At 37.9% G+C, this 16,660-nt stretch overlaps 1 pseudogene across 1 annotated transcript; it reads left to right on the top strand.

The window, feature by feature from the left end:
• The first annotated feature begins 488 nt into the window (after nt 1-488).
• Nucleotides 489-16,451, top strand: LOC145492566 (uncharacterized; annotated as a pseudogene). The gene is made up of 3 exons (XR_014050021.1): nt 489-8,577; nt 9,050-12,388; nt 14,552-16,451. The product of XR_014050021.1 is annotated as an uncharacterized LOC145492566 (transcript).
• The last annotated feature ends 209 nt before the right edge of the window (nt 16,452-16,660 follow it).

Below are 16,660 nucleotides of genomic sequence, written 5' to 3'. Positions count from 1 at the left end.
TTTGTAAATTTACAATTAAAAATGCTCATTTGCTCAAACAACACTTACATGCAGTGTAGTAACGCTCGTTCTCCGGTCATCTCAGCAAAGCAAACCGACGAGTGGTCAGTGCAAAACTTGCTGTGATATTCTCTTCTGTGCTCGAAGTAGAACCAGTGGGAGCCGTTAAGTCTTTCTAACTTTTACGCTAGTTCGGGCAATCTTGCTGCATGTGGCTACAAGCCGTAAATAACTGTAGCTCCTTTCAAATTCAACCCGGCATTTCGCATTTTCATCCACAAGCTCTGAGCTCCGCGTTTCGTAATTTCCACTGGAAAAGTGCTCGTTTTCATGGGGCACAATATGGCCGGATTCCTCTGGACTACAAACCTTTACCTGCCTTGAGATCCGTATTTAAAAATTAACTTAAAAGCGAAGTTTGAAGGCATCGTTCTTCTCTCGAAAGTCGCTCAAACTTCTCAAAACTGAAAGCTTAGCTGAAGTCCAGTTTGTGATTGACAGCTGTCGCTTCGTTAGCCAATCAAATTATTTGAACAATTCTAACAAGGATTGTGATTGGCTTATTTTAGCGTGCTTTATCAGAGAACAAAGCATGGCTGACACCACTTTTGCTCGTTTGGAAAATAAAGTTTGGTTTGAAAATTCAGCCGAATGCGTGGGGAAATTATCTGATTCTTTATCATAAAACAAATAAAGAAGCCTCGAATGTGCTCTGTTCTGTTCTAAAGCACTTAGGAAGCGGTAGAGCACTCAAGAAGAAGGGAAAAACACTCGACTACGTCTCGTGTTTTCCCCTACACTTCTTTCGTGCTCTACCGCTTCCTGCGTGCTTTACAACAGAACAGAGCACAGTCGGGGCTTCTTTATTTGTTAATTATTTCTTTCAAACAAAGGACAAAAATTCATGGCATTTTCAAGACCAGAACAACAATTCCTTACCAGAGGGATAATTCCGCTTGCAGTATGCAAAATATCGCAGTGCAGTGCGCTGACCAGTATCGAGTCAACGATGTATTGTCCTCTTGTGAACAATCGCGGTCAAGTTGACGCTTTACTCCTATACAATTCACTGTTGTTAATGTGTTAATATGTCTTTCATGGCACAGAATGTAGAGAATTTGAATCCTTTGATTGTTTTCAGTGACACAAACTCGCTAACTTAAGCTTTGTCACGTCACCGTGCCAGCAAGGCAGGTACAAAAGTCAGACCATTAGTCCGGGTAAACTTGGACGAAAGTAAAATTCTTAACAAGGTCTTTTTGAAGGCCTACTTCACCTCAAAATTCATCCAAAGTGACATCAAATTCAGTGATCGATGGACAAGCAGACATGTTGATTATCTAGTGCCAGGTCTCCACGTGCTCAGTCCCCTCAGCTGTTATCACATTCGCATGTTCCTGTCCGCCTGCCATGATGAATAGTATATTATTCGCGACAATCCCTTTTTATTTCACACTCATAAATAAGAGATGAGACATGCGACCCTGCTTGAGTATGTTGGAAGTGCAAAGAAACGGGAGTAGGGAAGGAAAAGTGAAGAGATGTTCGGATCGCAAGTGCAAAAGGGAAAGACATCCGGTTGTTTCGCCAATGAGTTGTTTCACCAACATTTCATTTGCCAACGTCTTACGTGGATTTGCCAATGTCCTAAATCGCTTCGCCAACGTCCTACTGGTCAATTTGCCAACATCTAAATAAAAGCTTACCTTCACTTGTGTGTGTTGTTATTTATTTCAATACCTCACCTAGAATTATTTTCCATGCAAGAGCACCTCATTATTTACAATGACAGTTCTCTGCTACACTACCCCTCCCGCTAAGATTTCTTTTTTGTAACGGGGGGAGGAAGCGTAACTGATTTATAACAATCAATACAGCTTGAATGTTACTAAAACTACGAGTTGAAAAGTCTTAAGCCGAGTTAAACCGATCTGTAAGACTGGCCTGAATAGTTCAATAATAGCTTTGAACCTTCGACGGTAATATCGCAAGGTCACACAGAGCCTGGGTTCATTGTGGCTGCACTGTGAGTACTTTCGCGAGTAACATTTCTTGTTCAATGAAAGCAGGTTGGCAAACAGACCATTTGAGCTTGCGAGCTTTAAGACTGTAACAAACAAAGTTATATCAGCTTTCTCTGGACATAAGCAAGGTAAGTTTGTGAGAAAAGGCTTTGAGATATTACTATCAATCACGATGATATTAACATTTTTATCGAGCACATTCTTGTTTTGCTCTGGCTTAACTCATCTTACTACTGGGAATCGATGGGAAACTTAAGGAACAGAGCAAATTTCTGCTAGAAAGTTCAAAGGAAAATTCGAGGAGAGCGAATTTTCGCTCAAAAAATCGGACCAAATTATCAGTAGACACGAATTACTGCTCGCAAATTTGTGTCGACTAAAACAATGGGCAGCGGGAAAATTCGTTGAATTTTCTTCAAACTTTCGAGGTGAACAAAACTTTGCCATTTTTCATAGAAAAGCCCCGAAATTCGCGAATTTCATCAAATTATGCTCTCATTACTTTTGCACAATACTGTATTTATTGATATTTATTTACCGAAATATGAATGTTCAATGTTTTGCAACAAACACAGGTGATATTGCTATCTCTTGAATTGTACAATACTGCTTTTCCATATTTTCCTAGAAGATGCAAAGCTTTTTGAAAATGGGAAAAGTTAAACATTTTAAAAGTAACAGAAAATGATTAAATCAGATATATTAAAGTTATTATGTTGATGGGAAAATTTGTTCTCCGTCATCTATATTTAAAGTTATGGGGCCAAACCACAGACAATGTTCATTAGATGGGCTCTTTTCTGTTCAGCTCTAGCATCTGGGTATTGCTGCTCGGTATCATTATCCTCATTGTCCCCATGAAGGAAGTAGCCATCATCAAAATCATCGTTAAGTAGACAGAAATTGTGCAAACCACAAGCAACAATTATAATGTTAACATCCAGTTCAAGATCAAGATGATCCAGAAATAAAAGCTTTCTCCATTGCTTTTTGAGAAGGGATATTGCCCTCTCTATTTTCTGGCGACGTGAAGGACCGTGGCTGAACCTTAATTGATGCAGACAGTTAGATGGCCATTATATCTGTAGGGTGTTATGAGTCACCTGAAGGAGGATAATACCAAACATGTTAGCTCTATATAATGTCAAATCTAATATATAGATTTAGCCAAGCCTAAAAGCGGAGCTCCTGGGCCTGGTTTTTCAAAGCCCGATTAAGCTAGCCCAGGATAAGAGAGAATTTTGATTTGAGTTTTGTAACTTTACGCTGAGGTTTTCTGTTTATATTGTTTGGCCTTCCATTTTGAGTTTGAATAACCTCCACGTCCTCAAAATACACAAAACAAAAGCAGTGAAAACATTGCATACGGCTGGCACCCCTGAAATTTAAATCGGCCAATCAGGATAGGGCAATTGGAAAAAACTTTATTGTCCTGATGTCAATGTACTAAGTTAACAGGAAAGGCATAGAAATCAGGGACCCTTTCTCACTGGATATGGCATTAAATATTCACATAAAGGGGTTCACAATTCTAAAAACCATATCAGATGGTAAAAGTGAAAAAGTGAAAAATGTAAAAAATTTTTTGTCTGCAAAGAAAATGGCTATAATATCATGTCGTTTCGGTAGGACAGCTCAGTTTTGACTGCCGCTCGTACTGGGCGAAGTGGCCATATGCAAGGAAACATTTGCATGCAAAAACATTATACTTCAGTTAAATTTTATAATCCTGGGTTAGCTTTAACCGCCTCCCAAACAATCCGACCCTGATTACAAGTTAACCTGACAAAAGCCCGCAATTCAATCGAAAACCTGCACTTTGTCAGCGATCAATTTAAAAAAATAAAACCCATGACCTTGATGAGCTCAAAACTCTAGCCCACGATATGGTCACATGATACTTGTCAGCTGATACCATGTTTTGCCAGGTGTCAGTTGACTGTAACATGTCCAATATCAAAGTAGGACGCTATAAACCAAGGCTGCATGTCTCTCTCAACTTATTAGCTGGAGTGTGGCCGCCATTTTGCACAACTCTGTTATCGTCATTTTCATGCATACAGGCCCACAAGCAATACTGCTAGCCATGGTAACCACGAGAAAATCAATTCTTGGGTTTTCTTTACTTTCCTATATGGGTATGGGGCTCCGCTTGACAGTCCGTCAGGCTGTCAGAACTCTGCTATAAAGATTACCATTATTGATCAATTGGTTCTTATTCTCTCTTTATCACATTAGTTGAGCCCTTGTATTTTATTCAATAATACCATTCTTGTTATGAGCGCTAACTAGTTCTGATTTAGCCTAATTTTGATGTGAGTTACCTCAAGAGGTATGTGAAATGTATTAATTGAGAACACCCACAAAATTGCAGTTAAGGCAATATATCCAAAATGTTTTTTTTTAACGTTTTCTAAAAACCTTTCGGTTGGAAGATAGAAGGAGGAAATGGGAAACAAAATATTTTATGGCAGTGTTGACAGCTTTCAATAGCATACAATATTGACCATTGCTCAAACAGCGGTGATAAACATTGTATTCCAACGCATTTCAATACAGAACTTGACATTTCGTATGCTAGTCTGCAAACATTTTGAAAAGTGACCATTACAATTTTTTGAAAACTACGTATATCGTAAAAATGAGGGGTCTGGAACTGAAACTAAGAAAAATGATGTGCAGGAGTACGTTAACCTGTCTAGACATCAGGAGGAGTAACAGCTAACAAAGCACAAACTTCTCACTACTGACATTGGCATTAAGGGAAGGCTTAAGCTCTTGAATGAGTCTCTAATTTTGCAATTAACGTCAGTTTTGCTGGACGCTAAAATGTCAAAATGATCCCATTTCATAGAAAAATCCATCCTGGACATCAAAACTCACTACAAGCCAACCGAAACCTTTCAATATACCCATTTTACCTCTTGCCACCCCCCGGGGATAAGAAGAGGCTTTATCAAACGTGAAGCAATAAGACTGCTTAGAACAAACTCTTCAAAAACAACATTTGAAGAGTGCCTTGCAAACTTCAAATGACGCCTCGAAGCAAAACGAGAAAATATATAGAGAGGTCCCTGTCAGAGGTCATCTTTGACTCAAGAAAATCGGCTCTTAAACCGCAAAAACAAAAAAAAACAGCAGAGACTATTGCTTTTTGTCACTACATACCACCCTGCAGTAAAGAAAGTTAACGAAATCATGATGGAAAACTGAAATTCCATAGAAAATCAGCCTCTGCTGAAAACAATTTTCTCTGATCATATCTTACAAAAGAGGTAAATCTCTAAAAGACATGCTTGTAAGAGCAAAACTATAATCTGAAGGCTTTTGATAATACGACGCAGCCACAAAATCACATTGGGAGTCCGTGCAGGCCTGTCTCTGTTTTATCCTGCCTTGTCAATGGTGTCTATTCCACTGAAGTTCTGAATATGTTTTGTCATGACTGCAAAGAAATGTCACGTTGAATAAGAATAATCAATTTGCATACAGAATGTAGATTCTTTTGTTGACTGCCAGCTTTAAGATGATGCAAAGTGTTGTAAAATGTTACTGTAAATGCAGTAAAAACAACATAACAAAAGATATTGTCTATATAGTTTGCATGCTTCTTTTGATAAATGTAGATCCTTGTGATATTAAAAGTATACGTTGATGATAGACTAGTAGTTTGTATAATAATTTCTTGATAGAAGAGTGCATCCATGTTTGTTTCTGGATTCAATATTAACCTTCAAGTGGCTGTTAGCATACAGATGTATAAAGAGTTGCGTAATAGAGCTTCCAATGACTTGCGTGAAAAGTATACAGTACAGATTTATCAGCTGGAGTGCTGCTATTATTTTATTTCTTCACTGTGTTCAGGTTATATTCCCTGTGCACTAATTGCAACTTGTTTTAGCTAGGAAATCTTACAAATCTTAGTATACCTTTGTTTGCTTTGCCACAGGGCTAGATAATTGTGCGTTTTATAGTTCAGAGAGTTGCTCGCACCTTGCATTCCTTGGATTCTTGTCGCTTACGTGCGATTTCTGTGTTTTGCCGACCAATGCTATATATTTGATTTTGCAGATTTTGAAAGAAATTCATGAAGAACACGATAGACATAGTGATCACAGCACTGCTTTGACCCTGGTACAATTGGAAACACTTGCATCCAGCACAGGTGTACAGACTGAGCCTGAATTAATGCAGGTAAAGTGTACATCTATGTTTTTTTCTTTTTTCACCTCAGTCACTCTGTACCCTTATTTTGTTCCTCAGGTGGACAAACTGCTTACTGATGAGTCGCTGTAACAACCTCATCTTCAGTTGACACTGCTGGAACAAGAAGAGCTGGCATCACCAATGGTAAGAGGAAACGTATTCTTAGAAAAAAAGGCTTCGTAAGTTTCCTTGTTCTTTTATTTTCAATTTTCCCCTTTTTCAGGTTGACCAATTCCTCGCTGATGACGCTCCAGATCAAAATAAAAATGATGATCCATCAGTTGAAGATAGAGAACCGGAATTTGAACCAACTTACCTATCAATACTAATAAATTGTAATTGTAAACCAACTAGATTTTTGCAAAGTTTAATTTTTTTTATTTGCAGGCTGGTCCTTCAACTTCAACACCTCTAACAACCTTATCATCTGCAGAGCATGAATCAACTCCATTGAACCAAACAGTAAGAATTTGTTTTTGTCCTACAAACATTATTTTTAGAAGAATAAATTGCCTGACAAAGATAAGGTTATCTCTATTAAGATTGTTAGTTTCTCCCCTGGCGCAATGTGTGGTTCTAGAAAATATCCACACTCCCCCAACAGAAGGGACTGGAGTTTCCTCAGGGGTGGGGGGTTCTATGAGACCAAAAAATTTAAAGAAATGTATGAAGCTTACCCAGAATTTCCAGAGGGGTGGGGAGGTGTTAGAGAAAATCCCGTTTGTGGGGGAGGTATGGATATTTTATGGAACTACACAATACCAAAATATGCAGGTATTAAGTAGCCATGAAAAAAAACTATAAGTACAAAGAGAAATAAATTAAACCTGTATCAATTTTTTTCATTAGACTGATCAGTGCGACCAAACTCCGGAAGACTGCAAGACGTGTGATAATTTGCAGAAAGAAAACAAAGATCTGAAGGCGGAAGTCAAATTACTAAAAGCCAAAGTTACCAGGCTAAAGAGAAGGATGGCACATAACCAGAAACAGTGGGTTGAAACTTTTCAGAATCAAACTGAACAGGATCAACAGGACTTCACTCCCACACATTTTGGTAAGCTCCCATACTTTTTAAAATTTTATTACAAATTTTACGTAACTTGAGATTGATTTGCTCGTGTCATTTCCTTTATAACATTCTTTACATTTTTCACTTGTAGAGTAAGGTTGGTGTTATCTATGACCATTTTTTAACTTATTCCCACCTAAAATGTTACTTTGTATTTTTAAGGACTGACACTGCATGTATTCCTTGTTTAAGGTACTCCCACAGAGAGTGAAGTTGATGAACCCATGCCCATTAAAGAGGAATCTGATCCTTTGGATGATTACAAAGACACAGAGGAAAGTGATCAAGGTGCCCCAATCTATGATGAGGATCCTACCTGGACCCCTGAAGATGTTGATAAAGCCTACATAAAATTAGGAGATGATTGTGATGACAAGAAACAAACATCAAATCTTGGGTATTACTCTAGTCTGCTATCATACTGAAATTGATGTCAGGATTATCCACTGGGGAAGACCAAATGAGGGCAATCCTTAGGTTTTCTTGGTGTAGCTCATTAATAAGTATAATAGTAATACATAAGCACTGAGGAAAAAATCAACAGAGTAGTAATCCTGTATGAGGAACAATTGAAGATGTTAAACTTTAACAGACAAAACAAGGGTTTCCAATGCAATTAAGTTTAATAAAATCAACTCCAGTCTGTGGGCTACTCAAGGGCTTGAGTGTCATGATAGATATTGGAAATATACCAGTAATAAATTTACTAGTACTTATTAATTCTTTTTTTATAATAGGGTGCGCATTGCAGAGAAGGATGAACGAGAGGAGCCTAAAGGATTTGTCTTTCTTTCCAAACTCTTACTCCTTCTCCAAGGCTGTCATATATGCTTCACTCCCAACCCTGAAGTCATGTCCTCACAAACTGGAACCTTGCTGACAATTGAAACAAAATGTAGCAAATGTAAAGAGATCTTTACATGGAAAAGTGAGCCTTTCTTTCTTGGGAAGTTCCTAGCTGGTAATCTCCTACTCAGTTTTGCAGTTCTTTGTGTGGGTGCCTCTTTAAAGAAGGTACTATTGGTGTTTTGCCACATGGGAGTTCTGGTATATAATGAACCCACTTATTATTACCACCAGAGACACCTCCTCATCCCAACGGTGATATAATTCTGGCGTAAATACCAGAAAAAAAATTTGGACACTTTGAAAGGAAAAGAGGTTGTGTTAGCTGGAGATGGGCACCATGATAGCATGGGCCATTCTGCGAAGTATGGAACTTATACAATCTTCCGCTGTACAGTGAGCCTTATCATTCAAATTGTTCTTGTACAGGTAAGTGATATAACTTTGGTTAATCTCCATTAGAATGTAATTCAAATACTGTAACTTAAAATATTATTAGTGACTACTTTTGATAAGCAATAGTAATTATAACAAGGCGAGTATGATTCCTCAAGTAATCAAGTGGTCCAATTACTAATGAATAGTATCAAGGCTGAGAGGATCTCTTTTTTTGTGAAAATCAAATTAAATATGTAATCACACATTAGAGTGGCAGATCCATAAAAGAAAGGGGCCTAGGATTGAATAAGGTGGTGGCCTGGATTAAAAACTACCTGAAAGGCATACGTTTTGGAAATGCAGTTGAAGGTGGGGCACAGAACCCTCCCTGGATCTGCCATTGCCTTGCTTATCATGAACACATGTACAAAGAAACCTGCTTAGTGGAAAATACATGACACAAACATAGACACATATACGTTGAGGTTCAATAATGAAACCTGTACCTTACATTACTTTCTAGGCTAACCAGGCAGGAGGCAGTTCAGGAATTGAGTTCATGGCCTTCAAGGAACCATTCACCTATCTGTTGACCACTGGCATGATTTATATCTGATAGACATATCTCTATTGCTAAATGGACGAGAGGGGTGTAGCAAGAAATGCAACGAACTAGGAAAGCCAGTTGTTAATCACTTCTTTCATCTCTGGCACTTTGGGAAAAGTATGTAAACAGTGACATACATCATTCAAAAAGTATAATTGCTGGGATAAATAAACAACTAAATCAGTAAATGACTCTGATTACAAGAGTCAGTGGCTTCTCACATCGAATGGAATCAGCTTGGTTTAAACATGTAAGTTGCACTTTGAATAATCTGATTGCTATCGATGGTTTGTATCTTTCTGTAGAAATCCAAAAAATTCTAACCAAACTGAGCAAGGAGAAGAACTGTGAAATCATTGGACGGTGGAGAAAAGCATGTGTGCAACACTTTTACTGGGCAGTAACATCAACCCAAGAAAGCCTTGGGCTAGTTAAGCTCGCCAAATTTCAAGCCTTCCTTAGTCATGTTACTAACAAGCACAAGGACCTTCCAAATAGGTTGTTCAATGCTTGTGCCCATGGAAATATTATCACTCCGAAATTGTGGATGTCCAAAGGTACATAAATTTAGCAAAAATGTTCAAGTAAATTGCATGATACTGCAACAACTACACATATAACTGTATCTGTCTTTTGACACTGGTGTAACATAACTTTCTAATCAAGTTTCAATCTACTGTATTGCTTGCAGTTTCATAAGCCTACAAAAAGTTGTGTTTAGTCGTTAATAAGAGCACTCTCACAAAAGCAATAGAGAAAGCATCATCAGTGGAACAAACAAGTTGTCTTGAGGGTTACCACTCAGTGGTCAACCATTTTGCACCAAAAATGCTGCCCTTTTCCTACTTGGGTATGCTTTGCAGGTAAACAGTTTTTTCATTTGCTTAGGACTTGGAGGTCAGCAGACGGTGTAACAGGGTCAATAATGCCTATTAAAGAATTGAAAATGCTAAGAACTTGGTTTCCACATTGAGGGTGAACGTATATTGATGTGATGAACCATGATTCCCACATCATTACATGCATGATATAATGTGTAAGTCAATGATCTCTACATTATATTTCAAGGTCAATATTAGCTGCATTACACTTCAATTACAACCTAAGATGGGAAGCAAAACAAGATAGTCTAGGACAACCACGGCTGTCTGTTACTTATCAGAAGTGTAAAGAAGGTGAGGCAACAGTAAGGGAAGCAAGGGTACCTGCAAGTTATGGTAACTATGTAACCATTTGTACATGCCAACTCCAGATATGAACATTGCAGACTATTAAAGTACCATGTCTAGTGAACGGCTATTATTCAATCCTTGATTTTACATTCCATTTGAAATCAGCTACTTCTTTGCTGGTTTACCAGGCATTTGACTATAAAACAGACTTAATTATTTTATTTCTGTAAAGTAGAGATTTGATCCTAGGGCATTGGATGACATAATTATGTTAAAAAAGTTTGTTTACCTGTTTTAGAATATGTCACTGAAATCTACCATCTACATAGCTTTTCGAACCACTTCTTTGGCAATTTTTTGTTCTTTTTAGGCAAGTTAAGGAAAGTCCTTCCTCTTTCCCTATCCTTTTCGGTTCTCGTTTTAAAGCCCGGGCCGAATTTTTTAGCTCACAACTGAATTTAGAGCAGAAAAGAAGACCTTTAGCCTTTGAGTTTTGCGCCAATTCAGACGGAATGATGTCACAGATATGTGGCCTGGCCTTCAAGATCCTTTCAAAATGGCGGCTCCCAGTGTTGAACTTTTCACTTCTTTTTCATTGGGATCACAACCACTTCAGGAGCTAAAACAACGGTGAGTAACTCAACTCAATGTGAACTTTTTATTGGTGATGGAAAAAATACACGGTTTTTTGGAGTGACCTACTCCTTTAAGATGAGTTTTTTTTCGCAATTCTTTATAGCTAAATGTTAAAAGAATCATTAAACTTAAGAGAAGAATCTAGTTTTGGAGTGACTGGTGAGCTTTTGTCATTCACTTCCACTGATTTCCAGGTATCTCGCTGGCGATGCCGGTGACAGTGACTCAGGAGAAGAAGACGTTGCAGATGATGACGATGATGAGCCAGAAGAGAATTCAAAGAGGAAATCTGAAAGTCAAGAGGACAAGAAGTTTCAGGAATCCAAGTACTGGAAAAAGGTTGACGTTCTCAAAGCAAAGTTTACAGAGCATCTCCAAATTTTAAAGGAAACGAATCTAGAGATCCTTCCAGTGTACCCAAATCCAAAACAGAAACCAGTGCACAAAACAGGTGGAGTAGCCCAAGGATGCGGCAGAATTTACATGTCAAGAACCTTGATGCGGAAAGATCTGTTCATTCTCAGGAGGTTAAAGAATCATGCCAGAAAACATCGTCATGGTGGTCAGCAAACAACTGCAATCCATTAATTTCATGCTGTTACTCAAGAACCCAATCTTTCTTTGTAAGTCCTTGTTAATAAAACTGCAAATATACTAATAAATTGGCTAAGCACAAAGCAGCAACTTGTGGTGACAAAGTTCAAACTACTGTTCAATGGGCGCCCTATTTCGCTCTTTTTAGCACTTTCAATCCCCACAGTAGGTCAGCGGTCACTGTTCTGCACAAGCATCCTTTAAAAAAGTCCTCAGCTAATCGGCGGTTATTAAGACATGCCGACATTGTTTGAATAACCAGGTGAGTGGCCGTAATGTTTTTTTTCAGATTTTACACTACCTTTCTTTCTCATATAACCAGGCACAGCTTTCACTGAATGTGCCAAAGTATTTTTCTGGAAAAATCTTGCAGGATTTTGAGCAGTTTCCAACAGGCTTTGATTGGAAATACCATTGTTAAGTGCCTTGAAAGTGTCCGTCAAGCAAATAAATGCACATTCTCAAATTGATGTTTATATCATTTTCTCGCACTACTCGGAATTAGATGTAAATGTTTGTTTCATTATTAATACTTGTTTCAATTAAAAAGGAAATTGAAATATTCACCTAAGTCAGGATTCCTTGACAGGATCATAAAAAGAGCTGCTGGCAAAAAGCCATCTGAAGTCTGCAATTTTTTTTGTGCCATTGTGGTTATTCACATCCAGAAATCACATGTCCTGTCAGAGGGCTTTTGTTCTTTTCGTTTTCATTTTACTTCAGGATATGATGTACAAGTTGGTGTGTGAGTATCCTTCCATGTGCTGACTACTTTGCAATTTTCCTACTGTTGGTCTAGATTATTCCCAAATGTTTTATATCCGAAACAAAGTGTTTAATGTGGTTGGTTTACGTAACAGATGTGACCTGATTTGGGAAAACATACACTAACGGATATCCGTTTAACGGCCTGAAAAAACGGTAAACAAACGGATAGAAAACGGCCATCAAAAGCGTTTAAACGGTTGCTCAAACCGTTAAAACGGTTTGAGCAACCGTTTAAACGGATGAGCAAAATAATTAAACGATTTCCTCAAATCATAAAACGGTTTCCTAAACCGTTCGAACGGATGCGTAAAAACGTCAACAAAACGTTTAAACGGACAGAGACATAATTAAACAGTTGGTCGCTTCAATCAAACGTTTTCTTGAAACGGTAGAAATGAACAACATTCAAACGTAAAATAATTTCTACACTAAGTGCGTATTAATGTCGTGGACATGACAAGATTATTTTGCTCCGTTCATTGCAAATCGCCACATGAAAATTGTCTTACCGCGCCGTCTGCTTTATCCTTACAGTTAGCGAGTCCAAGTCAAGATTAGAAGAAATTGATTTCGAGTCAACAGAACAAATGCCATTAAAATATACCTTCCTTCTTTATTTTTGATCGCCTGAGAAATTATGTAATCACATCGCCAGTCCAGCTGAGCCAGTACAGTGATCGAACAAATGGCTGGTTCGAAGGCAAAACTTCGCTTCAATAAAGGATACATCGCTTATAAAAAAGTGGTTTAGATTCCCTCAATGTTTCCGTTTGGTCTGTGTCCAAAGAGAATAAGCCTGCGGAGACCGCGAAGAAGGCGAAGACAGCAATAATTTTCATGTCGCCATGTAACACGCCATATTAGCTGCTGTGTCCATGATCAGCGGTTTCCGTTAATAGTGTGTGCGATGATTGGTCGTTGGTTGCCACGGAAATAAAACAAAATATTCCACCAGAGAGAGCTAGAGGTTATACGTTTTTTCCTGGCAATATTTTATACTCATCTCTTTTAAAACTTTTAACTCCCATACACATCCTTATTATGTTAGTATAGGTTCCCTTTAGTTTTACATGGACACTTAAATCGAGCCTAATACCGACCAGACTGAAAATAAACCCAACGCGTCATCGATGATCAAATCACGGCTTCTAATTGGTCACTAACCAAACAGAAGTTCGCGCGCGTGCCAGCAGATGATCGCAACAAAATTGCGTTATGTCAACAATCAGAGTTTATTCTGCTTTTTAAAGAGTTTCAACACCAAACAAGAGATTGCGGGGAGCTTTTAGAAATGAGATCTTTACTCAATACATCAAGGTAAGCTAAAATAGCTGTGATGTATTCAATTCAGTGAAGCGAATCACAGTGATTACAAATTCTTGTTGTGCTACAAGTCACGCTGGATGGAATATTCAAATGAGAGCTGATAGTATTGTCTGCGAGCAATAACCATGTGTTTCTGTTGATGCTCAGAACAATGATAAACAAAACTGGAAGCTTTTTTCCTAGAAGCGATTTTCTAGGAAAAAGTGAAATTACAGTATGCAAATTTGAAGTGTGTTTTGCTTGCCGAATTGATTGATAAAATAAATAAACCAGGAATAAAGTGACTGCGATAAGATAGGCATAGAAAGCGAAACCTTCAACTTTGAAAAAGATTCACTCTTTGTTTTAGTCTTACAATTATCTGAAAGGTACATAAAAGACAGCAAAGTAATAATATTAAGTAAACAACAAACGAAATGTTCGAAGTGAAACGAAGTGTTCGAACGATCCAGCGTAATAAATATTATAACTTCTGCCGCTGTTTGTTGACATTGTTTCGTGGCATTTGCAACTGCTGTACGTTGTTTCCTAAACTATGGCTCAATGGTTACGGCAAAAGGAAAGACAGAGGGATTGGTTCTGACAATGTAAACTGGGACGGCTTATTATAAAACGGACCGAGCCGTTCTATAAAACGGACTAAGACTTTCTATAAAACGGAAGAAGTTTGCTGTTAAACGGATAGTTCTTCCATTTAAATGGATTGCCCCCCCCCGTTTAAACGGATTGTCCTTCCGTTTAAACGGATAATGGTCTTTTAAAAACGTTTTGCCAATTTTATGAAACGGATCAAAAAACGGATTAAACGCTTCTAGAAACCGTTTAAACGCTTTTGGAAACCGTTTTAACGGATACTAAACGGGTAGAAAACGCTTTCAAACCGTTAAACGGATATCCGTTAGGGTACGTTTTCCCAAATCAGGTCACAGATATGTTTCTAATGCCATCCTGAATTGCTTGTTGTTTGCTTACTGGTCATTACATTAACATGTTGTACTTGTATGTGGAGACACGGTCAGAATAAGACTTGACATATTAATGCTTTCATCACAATTTGAGAACATCAATCTTTGTCCTTTCTCAAACAGGAACAGGTCTTCCTGTATTTATATTTGACCTAATAAATTATTCCAACATTTGTGATGCCTTGTTTACAGTGGTTAAGTCCAGGACTTTGTGGATGGGTTTCAAAAGAATTTTGACTTTGATGATCAGCTGAGGAATCAAAGTCTTTAGCATAATATACTTCCGTGTGATAAAGGCGTTGTTTTTCACGTTACATGGAAATTTTCTATTGGGAATGTAAGATACATCTGAACCAAGTTAAGTGCAGTTTATAATAGTCTTTTTATTGAAACATTTCTTTGAATAATTTGAAGTGGTTTTCTCTGTCAAAATTAAAGAAATTACCAGTAAAAATGTAAACACTGCAAATGTTTGAAATTTAATTTTGTTGCCAAGTGATGAAAGAAGATTTTTATAATTTTTTGTGGCAAATCCTAACCCAACTCTTTTGTTTTCTGGACACAAGGAATCAATTCTTAAACTGGCAAATCAGTATTAACTTTTTCCCAAGTAAACAACAAGCTCACATCAAAGCAACATGTCCAAAATGGTTGGTGTCACTGTGTTCCCAGTGGCATTTTAATATCTTCTATGAATGGCAATATAATTAGAATGGAACTTTTTAACACAGATTTTCTAAAGGGTTTGTGGTATGAAAACTCTTCAAATATTACATAAATCTCCACATGGCAGCAAGTTAAACCACAAATTGATTTGATTAGACTTTCAGACAACTCATGCAATGGTTTGTTTTTGTAATTAATAAAATTTAAATCTGTTTTGCTGTACATCGTAACCAATCAAACCTGTTGGATTGACTTAATCATAACAGTTAAAAGTCCACTAAGTGGTCCTACTTTCAGAGGCTTGTACTTCACAAAACATAACTCTTACACACCTTGCATGTCTACATTATTTTCTAAGGATAGAGATCTCACTATGCTAGGTTAAAATTATTAATAATTAATAATTTTAATAATTATTATTAGTAATTTTACTGATTTTGCAGATCTGAGAAGAGGCGGAGGCCGCAGCCGAGGCGGAGGGCCACATTCACGCATGGGAAACAGAAAGCTTGAACACATAGGGCTAGCAGCAAGGAGTCTGAGATAGTTTAAATCGTATCTTGCAGACAGACAGCAATGCGTGTGTATAAACGGGGAGGTATCAGAGACTCGCCCTATTGACCTGGGTGTACCACAAGGAAGTATCCTAGGCCCACCTCTATTTAATGTTTACATGAACAGCTTGTCAGCTGCTGTAATGAAGAGTGAACTCATATTGTATGCGGATGATGCTGTTTTAATAGTTGCTGCATCGACACCGCAAGAGGTTAATGATGTCCTTCGACACAACTTCACCCTAATCTCCGACTGGTACACCAACAACAAATTAACGCTTAATGTGAAGAAGACTAAATTGATGCTTTTGGGTAGCAAGACAATGTTGTCCCCATTTAATGACTTTCAGTTTTCTACTGATGAAGGGCAAATAAATTGTGTTTCATCTTTTAAGTATCTAGGCGTATTATTAGATGAGAAATGGAAATGGAAGATGCACGTCAATAGCCTCTTACAAAAATTAGGACATCGCCTGTCAGTCTTCAATCAAATCTATCATATGCTGGATCAGAAAAGTCTCACATCATATTTTAATGGCCTTGTCCTACCACACCTAGATTATGCAGATATTGTCTGGGGTGACCAGCCTGGTCTTACAACACAGATGAAACAATTACAATCTTTTCAAAATCGCTTTGCGAAGAAGATCGTTAAGTGAAAAATGTCATCAGCAGAGGCTCTGACGTCGCTGCGGTGGGTGTCTTTACATGTGAGGCAGTTTGGTCATCGGTGTTGTGTTGTGCAAGATGCAATGGAAGGTAGCATCCCCGAACATTTCGGTGTATACAGATCCACCATGAACCAACAACACGGTTATAATACCCAAAATGGCTACATGCCCAAAG

This window comes from Orbicella franksi, chromosome 7 (genome assembly GCF_964199315.1).
Source record: "Orbicella franksi chromosome 7, jaOrbFran1.1, whole genome shotgun sequence".
Classification (NCBI taxonomy): domain Eukaryota; kingdom Metazoa; phylum Cnidaria; class Anthozoa; order Scleractinia; family Merulinidae; genus Orbicella; species Orbicella franksi.
Note: the sequence above shows the minus strand (reverse complement) of the source record. Positions and strands in the feature narration are given on the sequence as shown.